At 35.0% G+C, this 16,878-nt stretch overlaps 1 long non-coding RNA gene across 2 annotated transcripts; it reads left to right on the top strand.

Moving 5' to 3' along the window:
- Nucleotides 1–5,069: 5,069 nt before the first annotated feature.
- LOC140010254 (uncharacterized) lies at nt 5,070–8,828 on the top strand. 2 transcript variants are annotated; one of them, XR_011817556.1, is made up of 5 exons: nt 5,070–5,378; nt 6,607–6,685; nt 6,777–6,868; nt 6,999–7,321; nt 8,230–8,828. It is a non-coding gene; the product is annotated as an uncharacterized lncRNA (long non-coding RNA). The 2 variants fall into 2 exon arrangements; XR_011817555.1 differs by having other exon boundaries at nt 5,083–5,378; nt 6,999–8,828.
- The last annotated feature ends 8,050 nt before the right edge of the window (nt 8,829–16,878 follow it).

Genomic DNA, 16,878 nt, shown 5'->3' with positions numbered 1-16,878 from the left:
CACGAATCTTAGTCCCCACACCCATTATGTTGCATTCCTCTCTTTTAAGTCATGTATATTTATATATTATAATTTTTCTTTCCTTTGAGTCTCATTTTTGCATATTCGTGGCCTCTTCAAAGAGTCATTCTTGGACGTCGCAATTAATGGGATTGACACCAATTAAATTTCGAAGAGATATTCCGGCCCCTCGATACCCTTCTAGGTTTAGGTTTTGCATCCATGTAGAAACATCCCAATGTGATAAGTCTATAGGTTAGATTAAGAAAATTTTCGACTAAATCTCGCAACTAACTTTGGTTAGGTTGAAAGAGTGATTTAGGTATGATTCTATCAAACCTTTACCTTCCCTTTCTTTAACCGTGACTTCCGAACTCTTTTCTCTTATTATCAAAGATCTGGAGTCGTCTAAAAAAGGGTTTTATCTATTTTTTTATCAAAAATACATTTTTAAGTGACTTGGTACACCTAAACTCGATACCAAGTGGCGACTCCTATTTTTTTTAAAAAATCCTTTTTAAACTATTATTTTGATCCAAAACTGCCGTACTTTTAAGTCCCATTTTAGGCCCTTTTCTTTTGTTTACTTTTCTAAAATAAAAAACTCATTTTTCAAATCAAAAATTCATTTTTCTAACACCTAAACGCACTAGATTTATTTTATTTTTCAAAAAAATGGGGCGCAACACTCATATATTTACATATTTTATACTAATATAGGCATATATAAACTAAATTTCACCGTGTATGCCTACTAGTATTAATGAATGTGGTAAATGGTTCCCTTTTTGAGTCTTGATAGATTCATCTTCCAAAAAGCATATTGTTTTCTTTAATATCTTAGTAGCTAAGGTGAGTCATTGTGATGGGTCTGATAATCAAAAGAAATCCTTACCTACTCTCGTTGGCATAACTGTGTTAGCTACTAGATTCGATCAGTTCATCGAAGGGGCAAAGTTGCATATTTTTCAAAAACAAGATTTTCAAATACAATGCTACAGTAATATTCAAACAAAAACAATTGAAAAAATATTTCATCCATACAATATATCAAATATTTTTAAAAAAATCTATAATAAAGTTTTTATATACACTACTACAGTAAAATATTTCAAAAACACCCCAAAAAACAACTAATCCAAATGAAGCGTTAGTTTTTCACTGGCTCTTAGTTCTTCCTTGACATCTTCTTCAAGTCAAAAGTCCATAATCACTCTCTATGAAAACAACCTGATATTTTCTAAATACATAATAGAGTTTAATGTTGACAATTCCAAATTAAAGTTGAATATCAATTAAACAATAAAATAGCATTTGGAATCCTAAATAAAAACTTTAATTATTCCCCCAATATTAGGGACTAGTGACTAAATTCAAATTAGGGTATTACTATTAGGAATTCCTAGCAATTTTAGAAAATCAAGAACAACACAAAGCAATTAAACTATATTTATAAACAATTACCTCAAAACTCAAATCCTATTCTTCTGAAACAATTCAAAGGCGGATTAAAAACCCAATTACGCGACCTACTTCCGAGTCCTAATTAGCCCTTAACGAACACAGTAATGTCTCATCCCCAGTTGGATGAGAGGAGAAGAGAGAGGAAGGAGCATCAAGAGAAAAAATAGTTTGCGACTTTTGTGTATGGAGAATAAATGACAGTGATGAAAAATTTAGGAAGAAAAAGAAACTAGTAATTTTACCAATTATATATATATATATATATATATATATATATATATATATATATATATATATATATATATATATAATTGTAGGACATTGTAGATCACTCATTTACACCATTGCTTGACATACGCAATTAACATGTCATCTAAACCAAGTAATTTTAAAAATAAGAAATCTAAAAATTCGAGAAACTTAATCCGAAACACAAAGCCACATATTAAAAAGAAGTTGTAAACAAGTAAATTTAATCAGTAAAATCACAGTTCCAACGGTATTTACCTTAAATTAGAAGAATGATAATCAAAGAATTCGAAGCAACATTTCAATCTATTTGAGGAAAAATCTTAGTCAATGACATGTAGAAAAAGTAATTTTACCAATTCAGAAAAACGAACCAAGAGACTAAGTCATATGAAGACTTAAATTAAACGTTAGCATAACTAATTAAACAAAATTCCACAAATTAAACCAACAAAACAACGTGAATTTTGAAAATAGATAGAAAAATAGAAATATTCCACCAAAAACTTTGAATAAAAGAGTAAATAGATTTGATTTCAAGTGAAGCATAATTTAAAATAACTAATTTCATTACCTTAATAACAAAATGAAATTTGTCTCTCTAAAACACTAGCTTACAATACCTTCAAATCCTATATATATATAAAAGAAGACAATAGATAGCAACATAAACTTATAAAGGGTAAGTAGAAAAACATCGAAGCAAATGAAGAGAGAGAAGGACACTGATTATTGGATCAATTTATTTGACTTAAAAGAGGAAAAGAAAGAAATTAATAAAGAAGATTGCATTCTAGTGAAATGGAAGTAAAAGCAAGAATTTTAAATAGCGGGAGTTACAATTGTATGGACAACAAATTAAATTACTTCTTTAATACATATTAAATGCAATCTTATGTATTCTAAATGATTACTTATTAGAGATTCCACAAAAACCATCTAATTTAGACAGATGCAAAACTTACAAACCACATATGAGGGTAAATAGGTAAATTTATCAAAATAGTAACCTTCAATAATACATCTGCATCTACATTATGTGTTGGATGAGCACATAAAGGCTAAAAATGTCATTTTACTACATGTCTGCTTGTTACATTTTTGTACAATTCACTTTAACTATTTTACTATAGTGATTTAAACTACTAAATTAACCCTAAAACAAGTGGATGAAAACTTATCAAATATAAGTCACAAACTCCTTTTTATACACTATACTAGGGGGGAGTGCCTGCGCATCGCGCTGGTGTTTGGTGCCTGTGGGGAAAGGGGTTTTTTCGTTGAACAAATAATAGTACATTATGAGAAGAAATAAAACTTAGTATGGAAAGATAAACGATATAATTAATCAATTCACACAGTGTTACAATAAAACTGTGTCAAATTAAAGGTCGTTGATAATGCAGAAAGGTAGAGCAACACAGAAAGCTAACATTATTCCATGATCCCCACCGAGAGCTCTTTCTTGCTGTTGCTCCAAACCTATAAGATTATAATCAATCCAGACCAATTGGGGTTAGGCAATGCGAAAAATGCTATCTTGCAACTAAGCAACGTGATAAGAGTCGCTAATTGTAAATACTAAGAATACACCGACAAAATTAAGGGAGGAACTGAAAAATTGGAGGGGTGAAATCTAACCTCACGCTGAACCACCAGGAGTAGCTAGGACTGAAGAGCATTCTGAGCTGATTAGTATGAAACCAGGTAGAATTATCCCAATTCTACAATACGAACAGGGAGAAACTGATAATCAACCATTTAGGCATTAAGATACCAACGATTCGGCAATTGAATTGGGTGTAATTAATGACGAAATAATAGGTAATTTTAGAGTTGAGTTCGGATGGAAGAAAAAACGATGAGGCAAATCGTTGTAGACAAAAGCAAAAAGGGAAAACTTAACTCCTGAAGCTGAAAGGGGATAAAATGACCAACGTTTGTGGCTGGTACATGCAGATTATAAATGATAGAGAAATGGGTTCCTACCATTGATAGAGAAATTGTTGGCTTATTTCCTAAATCCGATTGCCATTCAAACGTTTCAGACAAATCAACATTTCAAACGGTTATTTGCGGCTAAAAGGGGAATTATTGGTAGCTAAGGGATATTTCGGTAATTACACCAACATACAAACATATAAAGGTTGTACAAAATGCAAAAACGGTTGCACACTAATTACACATTCCATCAATACCCAGATGGCTCATCAATGACAACTTTAAATGTATTAAAATAGGGTCATTTAAGTAAACATACCCAAATACATGCTTCCTTAACTTGTACTTAAAGCTTTTAAACTAATAAACAACATTTTACATTCCTAGAAAGCCCCCACCTATGCGGTTGAAATTCAACCTATTCTTTGATCAAAATTCAATCTTATATAGTATAAGAATACTAGGGGGAAAGTGCCCGCCCATCGCGCGAGTGTTTGATGCCTATGATTAGGGAGGATTTTTCATTAAACAAATAATAGTATATTTTGGAAAGAAATAGTTATCAAATATGATAAAACTAATAATAGTATATTCTAATTGTAGCACACACTTGTACATTTTATCAATACTTTTACAATTTTACCATTCCTAAAAGACCCCTACATATGTCAGTTGAAAATCGTCCAAGAATAAATATAAGTTGTTTCAGACAAAGGAATATCCTTCAACGACTAGTTATAGCAATGTGTTAATTGCATAACGTATTAATATGTCTTTATATTAATTACACAACAAAAGTCATACTTTAATTAAATGAGTCTATAACACCATTTCAATAATTATATCAATACATAAGGTTATATGAGTTGTACTCGATGCAAAAACTGTTGCAAAATAATTTCATATTTAAAAAATATCTAGATGTCTCCATAAATCAAAATTTTAAATGCCCCCAATTGTACCAAAAGTTTTAAAAAAACTACACAGCATTCCACATTCACAAAAAGCCTCTATCCATATGGTATAAATTCAAACCTCCTTTGATTACAACTCATTCTTATATAGTATAAGGATATATGTATATAGGACATGCAAAATATCAACATACAATATTCAAAAAATGGTTAAAAATTCGCCACTTCAACAAATTTTTAGAGTTATTCAGCAAAGACGGTTAAACATTCTCCACTTAGACAAATTTTTAGAGTTATTTAGCAGTGAAATGTCTCGCATTCACTTACCAGGCGTCAATTAAAAAACTATGGGTGCGTTTGGAATGTAAAATCGGACTGTTATTTAACCTTTTTGATAAATAAGAGTTTGGACTGTACACAATAAATAAGAGTTGAACCGTACACATTGGATTCCTTCTTGTGAGCAGTCATTTTCACAAGCAATTAACTAAACAACAGAAGACGTGGCAACCACTGAGGCAAAGTCAGAAAAAAAAACCGTTGGGTAAAGAAAGAGAGAATTTACTTTTCACTCAAACCGACAACTAAAGTGCACCTTTCTTCTCTCCAATTTTTCTCCAATTTTCTTCTACATCCCACAAGCGATATAGCTCCAAGCAAATCCAGCAAACCGATCGGCCAACAATAACTTGCAAAAAATAATTTGAAAGTGGTGAAAAAGGTGTTGGGTTTTAATTCGCCAGTCAATTGCATTTTCGACCGGCGATTTGAAAGAGCTTTAACACGGCTAGACGAGCAAGCTCTTGGCAGGTATGTTCCTGGCTGCTCATTCACATGGGAGTTAGGTTTGTCTTCTAATTATTGATTGGAATGAATCATGCTAATTTCAGATGTTTCCTTTGTTGGATTGTCTCCTTGTTTGCTGTGGCTATTCTCCCTCTTTTATGCCTCAACTCAAAAAATTTATCGCTTTCAAATTCACAATTCACATGGCCTTTATTTACATGGAATTGATTGTCTTCTGAGTACAGAAACAAAGGAAATAGAGTATATATTGTGATGAGATTTACACTTATAGTTCAATTGCTTGTAGGTGCTCTGTTTTATTTTGCCTCACTTGTAATCAGGCTTTTTGCAACTTCTGGCCATTATAAACTGTTGCAAACCAAAATATTTGTACCCAAAATCTAACTGTGCATGTCTTTACTGTCTCATAAATTTGGCCAGTATTATAATCCAAAAAATAAAAAATGGTTGATAGAACTGGGATAGGAAAATAGCTTCAACGCTTTCATTTGTACTTCAGCAATTTCAAATCTTGAAGAGGTTGCTAATTGTTAAAGTTTCAACAAGCTATTGCTTGAGGAAAAAGCCTTTACGAATTTAAGTCCATGTCTTAGCCTTGGAAAACAAAATTTGTCAAAGCTATAAATCATTCTAAAGCAAATCTCCAGAAGGTTGCCAAAAAGCCTAAAGCAATTGTAGTTGTCAATAGCTGAGTCAGCATCTATTGTTTATGGAGGCGATTTTCTACTTAGTATTAATGTGAAAACAGCATAAATATATTGATTTTGAGTTATGCTACACTAATTCTGCGTATATGAAGGCTCATACTATACACAATGCACACAAATGTATCCACTAAAGAGAATTGAATTTCTTTGGTAATACCAAATTAATAAGTCAAGGCAAAAATAGCTCGTGTATTACCCACCATTACCATTTAACTTTCAAAATTACTCTCTTGGTTTGTCAGTCCTTTCACAATATCCTTATCCACAACAAAAAAAATGCATCCACAACAAAAAAAATGCAAAAAAATTAATCTTTAGTACTCCAAGTTTTAAGTGCCTTTTGGTACTATTCTTAATTGTTTTATCTATAAGGGGGGACAAACCTAACAAAAAATTAAGTCAGTGAGATTCATCGTCCTCAATTACAGTTCATCTACTTGCTATTGTATTTACTTGTCAGCCAAGCATTTCTTTCATGTACTTGGTAAGCTTTAGAACTGATGAATAATAATATACATGTCTAGCTGCTGCCATTACTTGGTGCTGACGCTGTTAGATCTTCGGTTATGACCTCTGACAAGAGGAAGAAGCCTTCTTGCGATTGTATGTCCCTCTTCCATTGTCTATAAGTATTTTGTACTCATTTTCCCTGCCAATTACATGAGTTTTACTAGTTGTTGTTGGAATTTTGTAGCTTCACCTATTAGCTGTACTTCCGATTGCTCCTCCCGTTCTTCAACTGCCTTCAACAATTACATCAATTGCCTTTCCACCTACGTTGACCAAGTAAATTCGTACTTCATCCAACACCTTTGTTCTCGTACTATTATTTATCGATTTCTATTTTCCAAAGCACTTCAAACTATTTTCTAATATCCAGCCTGCTCATACATTTTTTTCTTTCCACATATTTCAGCAAATGGCTTCTAGGATTCAATGGACCGATGCAATTGACGAAGCTTTTATGATAGCCTATGTTAGCTTTAGGGAAAATAACTAGTGGGACAATAAGAAGTCGCTTGAGATGAACTATGATATGTTGGCAGGCCATTTGGTCAGTAATGGCATCATGACTATCACTAGGCAGCAATTACAGACCAGATTCTATCACATCAAGAAAAAATAGGACTTGTCCTATAATCTGTGTGGGATATCCTCAAAATCAGAGACCAGGATTGGGTGGGTTACGGATAGCTACTGCTTCACCGCTGATGACGAACATTGGGAAAGCTTGGTGCAGTTATGCACTTATAACTGCCTTTAATTTTGTGAATTTACTTACTTAGAATGATCTTGAAATGAATACTTGTTCATTTGAGCAAACTGTTGACAAATGAGTTAGGGAATCACATGCTCAACATTTGGTGTTGACCAAAAATAGATATTCAGACCTGCTTCAAACTCAGTGTCACACTTTGGCCATAAGGGTAGTGCATTACTATAGGAGATGTATTAGTATGGTAATATATGCTATGTGTTTTGGTCACTGCTGCTTCAACATCTCTGTATATATCCTATCTTCAATTAGGAAAATATTCAAACAAAGGAAATTGTGCTAGGAGGACATTTAAGTTCATGTGTATAATGACCATACGGGAAAAAGCTTTGCTGTTTACCTTTCTTTTTATGTGTATTAATATGATTGATTCTTGTAAAACTTGGTAGATTTTGCAGCTTTTTTAACTTGTCAGCTGATTCTTACATTAAAAAATTTGATGGAACTAGACATTTAGTTCAGCTATTGCTATTTGTGTTGTTGAATACTATTTAATACCAAATTTAGTAGACGGTCTCGGGACCCTTCAATTGCTTGTTCGTTGGATATAATAGCTTTAATGTGCAAATAGTATATGGAGATTCCCGGGTAGTTCATACCTGCTATTTAGCAGGGGATGAGGCTGGCTTTCCCTTTGTGCTGTCTCTTGCTCTATTGTTACTAGTTTGCTTCAGATTTATACTTATCTGATACATTAACTATCCTGTTAGTTTGGCAAGTAGTTATATAGTAGTTTGGGCAAAATTTCTTGGTGCTGACTGCTATTTTGCTTTTCATTAAACCAATTCCTCATATGCTGAATTCGAAAAAGAGAACTCATGCTACTAGTATGATCGGCTGACCCCAATATTGTTTGAAAAACACACCACAGAGAGTCGTGCCCAATCTGCAAGCGAGATAGTTCCACCGAAACCGCCTCGTCGTAAAAAGGCCAACACTTCTGCTAAGAGTCGGAAGGGAAAAGGTAAAGCTTCTAGCTCGAGGAACGATCATCCTGAGGACATGGGCGAACAAGGGGATGAAAATGATATCTACTATATTCGTCCAGTCCCAGGGGCTGTGGGAGGAAAACGGCCAGTCTCAAGTCTAGGGACAAGTGGTGAGCTGGAGGGGACTAGAGGGTCAAAATCAACAAGGTCATCTACTGGTCTTGAGGATGCTATTAGTAAAATTGGAAACTACTCCGAACTTGCACTGGAGGACAGACGGAGTAGGATGGAGTTTGAGTCCCTATATAGTGTAATCCAATGTCAGAACGTGATCAACACAATAAAGATTCCCGACGATTGGAGAATACATGCTAACTACAATTATGCCAACAGTGATAGAGAGGGGAAATGAGTTGTGTTCCTTAGAAATTCTAATTCAGACCGATACGACTATATCTTTAAATTGATGTGGGAGAAGGGCTTGGCTTGAGTTGTAGCTATTGAAAATTTAATATTTGAAATTATATTTGTTGCTGTGACATTTTTTTTAGGGTAAAAAATAAAAAAACCCCCTGTGCTAAACCTAATATACAAATAAGCCCCCTATGATTTCAAAATATACAATGCGATACCTCATATTTTGAACTAAATTGTAATCCTGACGGAAATTGGTAAAATTAACGGGACTAATGTACTGGAAGCTAAAAACAAATTCTTTATACTTAATTTTTAGCAAATATTTCTATTGTACCCCTTAGCCCCCAATAAAACTCCCAGTGATACTTGTGTAGAGAAATCGATTTTCTACTTGATTGAGAGAAATTGAACTAGCCTTTGGGAGAAATCAAATTACCACCCAATCGAAGAGAAAGGTAAAACTTCTCCAGAGATGAAGTCAACCACCAAGCAGCTACTACACAATATTGGCTAAGGTAAAAAGTTTTGATTTTGGGTTTTGGCTAATAAATTGTTGTTATTAGGGTTTAAAGTAAGAATGTTGATAACTAAATTGAGATTTATTTACTGATGAAGGGAAATGACTGGCTAAAAAATTTGCTCATGTCTTTCTCAAGCTCTCGAGGGTGTAGTGGAGTTAGGGATCTATGGTACCAATATAAGATTTGTGACTGTCGAAGAAAGGCGAAGGTGAATATTGTTGAGTCCGAAAAGCCATCCAAAGGGATGCTGTACTTTGTGTGTGAAAGGGATGGATGTAGATTTTTCTCATGGTGTAATCCCATCTATAGAGATGAAACCAGCAGAGAAAGCTTTTTTGGGAGGCCAACGGTTGAAGAACATTTCCCGTGCTTGAACTCGAATTCTGAAGTGAAGAACTTGAATGATGAAGTGAAGAACTTGAAAGTACTAGTTAGCAATTGTCTAATGGTATCTATTTTTTCACTTTTGCTTTTGTTGATGATAATTTTTATAAAATAAGACAATGATTTTGTTATGAATGAAAATGAAGAAATTTGGTAGTTTGTTTTGTTCATGAAAATGTGCACTTTATTCTTTTGATTTTTCGAAAAATGTCCTACCAAAAAGAAACAAACAACTATTATATACCTTACAGCCCTTAATCATATTTGTGCATTGAAAACAGTTTTGAGCAATAAGTACACGTAATAACGTCTTTTGCAATTGAGAAATACACTTGTAGCTCTTAATCAGAATTCTCCATTAAAACAATCAATAAGTACATTACAGTTTCCAACACTTGACAAGAATTCCAAATAAAGTAGACAAAAGCATCCCACCAAAGTACATTAAAGTTTTCAATAGTTGATAATAATTCCAAATAAAGTAGACAAAAGTATCCCACCAAACAAAAACTCCCTCAAAAACTGTTTAAATGTTTGCCACCAACTCTAATAGCAACTACTAATGCCTTAAAACTACACAAAAGGCAATCAACAAACATACAGTTCATTCTAAAATCAACTCTAAAGTTGCTATGTTAACTGAACTACTTCTGTCCACATCTTCTTGCTTTCTTGGACCTTAGGTTGTATAGACATCAGTAACAGTAGGATGAAGGGGTCCTTTTGCTAGTGAAGTTGTGCCATTCACAGGAGAGGAAAATATGAATGTCCGAATGAAAGATGCTTCATTAAATCACATTTGCAGTTCATCTAATCCAACCTGAGAACATGATTGTCTAGCAGGTACATTTTTTGTCACACTCACAATTGTTGGCTACGTATACTGCTTCCCAGGCCTGCAGCTTGTTTTTTGAACAGGTGAAGTTTGTTCTTGATTTGGGACTACTGGTTGTGGGGGCACCATTGGTGAAGGAGCTAATGAATGAATTGCTGAACTTGATTTAGCTACATTAGTGTCAGGTACCTATGAAAAACAAGTTCATATTAATGTTCAATTAATATGATTTGGGATAGCAAATAAGATGGAAAATCTAGTTTATGTTACCATGTAGAATTTAGAATTGGGATGAATGGCATTCTTGCAGGTCCTTGAATTATGTCTTGGCTGAAAACATCTCTTGCAATGTACCACAAGACCCGTCCTGGTTGAGACTTAACCCTTTTTAGGTTCATCGGCTGCCCTTTTTTTGAGTCTGCCAGGCAATTTTCGAACTGCAAGAGGATTTGGGAGTTGTTCTTCACATCTCACCCAGTACTTATCACTTGAGACAGGTGTGACAGTGTGCTCATATGTTCTCAAGTAATTTTCTCTATTATAGCATGTATGCACATAATCAAGCAAAGGCAATCTACGTGCTCCTATTGCAGCACATGCATGAGTACAAGGATAACCTGTAAGCTGGAAATAACCATATGTGCAAGTCTTTTGGTTCAAATCCACCACAACAGATTTTCTAGGCTCACAGTCAATTTCATATTTGTTCTTGTCATCCCATGTGGGAATACACAGCCTACTAAGTTTCAGATTCTTGTCAATCTTCTCTGCAATGTTAGGACAGATTTTTTCTTGAAATTTTTGCATACCAGACCTCTTCAGTTGAATCCTTTGCATGAGCCTTCTTTGGATCCACTCAAGTATCCCTATGATATGTAGCTCTCTGGCTTCTAAAATATAGTTATTGAATGACTCACAAAGGTTGTTGACAAGAATATCACATTTGTTAATTTGTCTAAAATGTGACCTACTCCGTAAAACACTTGACATTTTTTGCAGCCATTCAGCTGCATCCTTTGAAACTTTTCAAGGGAATTCACTGCTAATTTTCAGTCTATTTCATTCCCAGCACTTGCAGCTGTCCAGAACAAGTCTTTCAACTCTTTTCCTTTGAACTTTTCCTTGAAATTTTGGTACATATGTCTCAAGCAAAACCTGTGTTCAGAATTTGGAAATAACTCGTTCACTGCATGGACTAGTCCTTTTTGTCGATCTGAGATGAATGTTCAGGGTATGTTTTTCACACCAAGTCCCAGATCAGCCATTAATAGTTCCAGGAACCACTTCCATGAGTCATACCTCTCTACCTCTACCACTGCTACTGCTATTGGAACCATATTATCATTGCCATCTCTACCAATTACTGACAACAACTGACCACCAAATGCAGATTTTAAAAAACACCCATCAAGATCAATTATTGGTCTATGGCCATCGAGGAACCCCTGTTTGCAAGCATGAAGGCAGTAATACAGTCTTTCAAATGTCTCCTGTGAACCCTCTTCTGCTGTATCAACCTTAATCTTGACAGTGCTACTAGGATTTGTCTCTCGGATTGTAACTGCATAACTCCAAAGTTGGTGATATTGCTCCATATCTGTGCCAAGCATATCATCTTTTGCCTTTCTCTTTGCTCTGCGTATCTTGGCAACGGACACGTTAATCATTAAATCTCTTCTAATATCATTCTGAAATCCATTCACGGCACACTTCGGGTCACCTCTTATCTTGTCTTGGTACTTCACGCTCAAATACTTGGCTGTTGCATACTTATTGTTGTAATCTCTAGCACAAACATGCTGATCCTTCAATGATTTAATTTGAAAAATAGCTTCACCTTGGATTGGCGTTGTACGAATCCTCTAAGAATAGCCCTATGCACACTTGGCAATAATCTTTTTTGAGTAATTTTTTACCCATTCAACCTCATATCCCTCTCTTACCAACCATTTGACCAACACATATCTAAAAACTTTGAAATTGAAAAGCTTTTGCCCAACTTTCAATTCAAAATGTGGCTTTAGAAACTCCACTTCAGGGTTAAAGTCAAGGCAGTCTTCATGGCCTTCATAATCAAATCCGCACTTGTCCAGCAACTCTTCATCAGAAACTACTGGTTCCTGCCAATCCTCTTCTGGTGTATGTGGTGCTCCTTCTTTTATTGATTTTTCCTCAGCATTTTTATTGTTCGCTGCTTCAGCTTGTGATGGGATCTGAGATGGGTGTTGGTCAGCAGCTTGAGATGGAGCCTCAGATGAAATCTGAAATGAGATATGAGGTGCAATTTCTCTATTGTTGTTTGGCCCTACAGACTGCTTCTTACTTTTGTTGGACTTTTTTTCCTTATTAGTTTCACTTTTGGTAAGGCTTTTGAAATCCATCTTTGCAGGAAAACAGAACATATGATAAGGCTTAAAATGGGTGGAATGTAATATGGACCCACCTTCTGGTTTACTACTTCTGTCCACATCTTTTTTAGTTGCGAAAATGTTCTCATACTCTTTTGTTTCCAACCCCTCCTTCAGCCATTCAGGCTCATCATCATCAGTATAATTTGTTTTCTTTGGATAGTAATTACTAACCCCATCTTCTTCTTTTTTTCTAAACTCTTTATGTTATGTACCCCATCATCGTCGCTGTCTATTTTGGTGTTATGTACCCCATTTGCACATTTATTTGATGTTGATGCATCCATTGTCGAATTTGGCTCCAACACATTGTCCTTACCATGTTCTAGTGGTTTTTCAAAAGGATCATCCCCACTGCAGGCATATATTATCCTTGTTGCCAAACCCCAATGTGCTTTATTCATCAATTTAACATCCCATTGTCCCCAATTGGATGTAGGCCATTATCTAAGTCTACTTGTGGAGCACAAAAATAGAAAGTCACTCTAGTTGCATTCTCATCCACTTTTTTAAATATCCTACAAAGGCTAACTATGGAGATCTGGTCTTCAAGTCTATTTTTAAAGATAGCCATACGGGTTCCTGTGTAATGGAGGGCAGGATATTCTCTAAATTTTTCATCACAATGCATATGTATGTCTACTTTTTTCTTTGACTTGTCTTCTTCTGTTGAATATTTCAAGGAATATAATAAATATGCTTTAGTCTCCCGACTATTATGTCTCCATCATTGATATACATAAAATCAAATAAATAGAAAACCACAAACACAGCCAATTTTAATAGCATTTTAGACCACTAAACCAGATAAGACTGACAGGTATAGAAATTTATAGTTTTACTCACAAGTCTTTGTTAAATATCTAGTTGTAACAAGTAATTGAGTCGTACTCAAACACACAAACAGATTCTATCGGAAATGGACATTTCAGAAATTATTTGCATGACTCCTACTCAACACCCAAATAGAAATTATTTGCATGACTCCTAGTCAACACCCAAATATCAACAAAAATCTCAGTTTTAAATTCGAAGTTGCAGTCCCAAATCAGCAAAAATCTCGACTTTAAATCCAAAGTACCAATTCCAAAACTTACAAAATCAAGATTTGTCTAAGGTCAACACCCAAATATTGCATATTATTAAAGTAAATAACATCATCAACCCTAAGTATTGAAATCAATTTAGTAAAAATCTGAGATGGACAACCCTAAACCGTAACTAATTATAACATACATGAACTAATTTTAACTAATTATAACATGAACGAAGTATAACATACATACCCACTTGCTTTCGATTTTAAGGAAGAAATCTTTGTCCCCTTCGCTCTTCTTACTTGATTCAGATTGGCTAGGCTTTGGTTGCTCTCTCTCTCCCTCTCTCTTCGTAGGGTTTGAGTCCAGACCAATGATTCTGTTCAATTGCCTTTTGGTTATTATATAAGGGCATTTTGGTCCTTTCATCAGTTCTCGTTAATTTTACCGATTCCCATCAAGGTTATAATTTAGTTCAAAGTATGAGGTGTCGCGTTGTATAGTTTGAAATCATAGAGGGCTTATTTGTATATTAGGTTTAGTATAGGGGATTTTTTTGTTTTTTACCCTTTTTTTTTATTTGTTGCTGACCTGAAGTTGTGTTTTGGCACAACTTCACCAGTGTGTAGCATGCCCGATTTTGATGCATGTAACATAGAGGTCAGCAATCATTTTAATTAGTTTGTTGGTGTGTATTTTCCTACCCCACTTTGGTAGAGTGGGATTTGTCAGGACTGACTATAAGATGATTTTTTTTATTTATAGGAATTTGTATCTTAGTTAGTTTTACTTTTCTTACGAATTTTTCATTACAGGAAATGCATGTGCTTTCTGATGGGTTTTGTCAGAGTTTTGTTATGTTTCCCAGGCTTTCTTCAGGGCCTTGTCATGTCTGCTTTAACTCTATCGTCTATACTTCATACAAATATCTTAAAATGCGGCAATGCATGTGTTCTTCTGCTATGTAGACCTACTATTCGATTTTTCAAAATTTTATCTGATAACTGGTTCGTCAGCCAGAAAGGCTATAAATATATGGTTTTAGAATATGCATTTCACCCCAATTGCTCGCGATACAAAAGAAAGAACGAGTTTTAGAGACAGAAGACCTCTGACGAACAGGCATAGATACCTACTCATACTTAGTGTGCTCGTGCATTGGGTAACTAGTAGTTTTCCGATGAACGGGCATAGCAATCTGCTAATACTTCGTGTGCCCGTGGATTGGGTAACTAGTAGCTTTCCATATAATATGCAATCTATATGTTGTGTGTTACTTTTATAGATAGAAACAATTATATACGTCCACGTATATATATAAGTTTATGGAATTAGATATACACACATGAACACACTTATATAACAATATATATAAATATATACTCAATTGTCATGGCATGGAACAACCGCCGTGGTGCTAGGGGATGCAATTCAGTTCGCATAAGGCAGGATGAGGAGGATGAGGCCTTACTAATTATGAGTGCCTCATTAATGCTAATGCATCTGTCTCTTGCACACATAACCAACAATCAACCTATTCCGCAGCATGATGGTTCATTAAGTAGTCGACAATGGATGGAGTGATTATTGAACAGTCATCATAGACGATCAATAGACAATATGCAAATCACAGTTGATAATTTTATGCAACTGTTCGATATCCTTGTGGAGCGCCAGTACATTCCACAAAACTATCAACAATGTGTGCCCATACAGGAGGCGCTAGCTATAACTTTAATGTTAGTGAGCCACAAGCATACGCACCGCGTGTTGGGGTCTATTTTTAATCCATCCATTGAGACGATTAATCAAAATATAAGGAAAGTGCTCCGAGGCCTATGTCTATTTGCAACTAAAATAATATGATCGGGTGATCAGATTGGAGTTCATCTACGAATTGCAAACTCAACAAATTTTTATCCATGGTTCAAGGTAATATATAAGGAAGATTTAAGAGAAGGATCACTGTTGTTCTAGCATTACAAACTAACAAATATGTTCTCCATGAATATTAGGATGATGTAAGAGTGATGGATGGCACCCACATCTCAGTTTGTCCTCCGATAGGAGAGCAAATGGCATATACAAATCGACACGGGTTTCAATCACAGAATGTTTTGGCGGTGTGTGATCATGACATGCGTTTCATCTATGTGTATGCTGGATGGGAGGGTAGTGCACATGATGCGCGAGTCTTGGAGTCTGCATTAGCGTATCCGTCCGATTTTTCACTGCCGCCACCTGGTAATTAATCGTAACAATTTTTTAAGTCAATAAATGGCATGCTTTAAATACTAAACGAGTGATAGTTAGCGCATTTAGTAACTAAAATAACTTCTTCAATTCTTCAATTAGGCCAATACTACTTAATCGATGCGGCATATAGGAATGTTTCTGGCTTCATGCCCATGTATAAGAACGTGGGCCTCGAATTTCTGGCAATGAGTTTGTTCAATACTTGGCATTCACAGCTTTGCAATGTCATTGAGCGTACATTCAGTGTGCTGAAAAAAATTCAAATTTTTAAAGGGTCCGGTAAATAATTTCTATATGAGTACTCAAATAACTATAGTCATTACTTGTTGTGCGCTGCACAACTTTTTAAGGATGCACCAACCAAGAGATGCACATTTTCAAAGGTTCGAGTCAGAGGATGTGCAGTTAAATTAAGAGCCAGAAGTAGGCGGATCAGTACCACAGTTATTCGCATTGAACATATCTCCTTCAGAGCTTGCGGAATGAAAGGCTAAGCGAGGCTACATAGCAATTGAAATGTACGCAGCACGGGAGCGATGCCGTTAGGTGTTTTTGGAATTAAATGTCATATTCTGGCAAGGTAATTGCTTGAATTCGTAATTGATGGATGTACGATACTTAAAATGTCAAGCTTTAGATTAATGTGTACGGTTTGTGTATTAAGTGTGATTTGGATGAGATTTTCGGTCCCACAATCAAAATTTTTAAGTCAAAGTCAACTGATTAATTTCAA

Source organism: Coffea arabica, chromosome 7c, assembly GCF_036785885.1.
Source record: "Coffea arabica cultivar ET-39 chromosome 7c, Coffea Arabica ET-39 HiFi, whole genome shotgun sequence".
Taxonomy (NCBI): Eukaryota; Viridiplantae; Streptophyta; class Magnoliopsida; order Gentianales; family Rubiaceae; genus Coffea; species Coffea arabica.
This window is presented reverse-complemented; position numbering and strand designations above follow the sequence as displayed.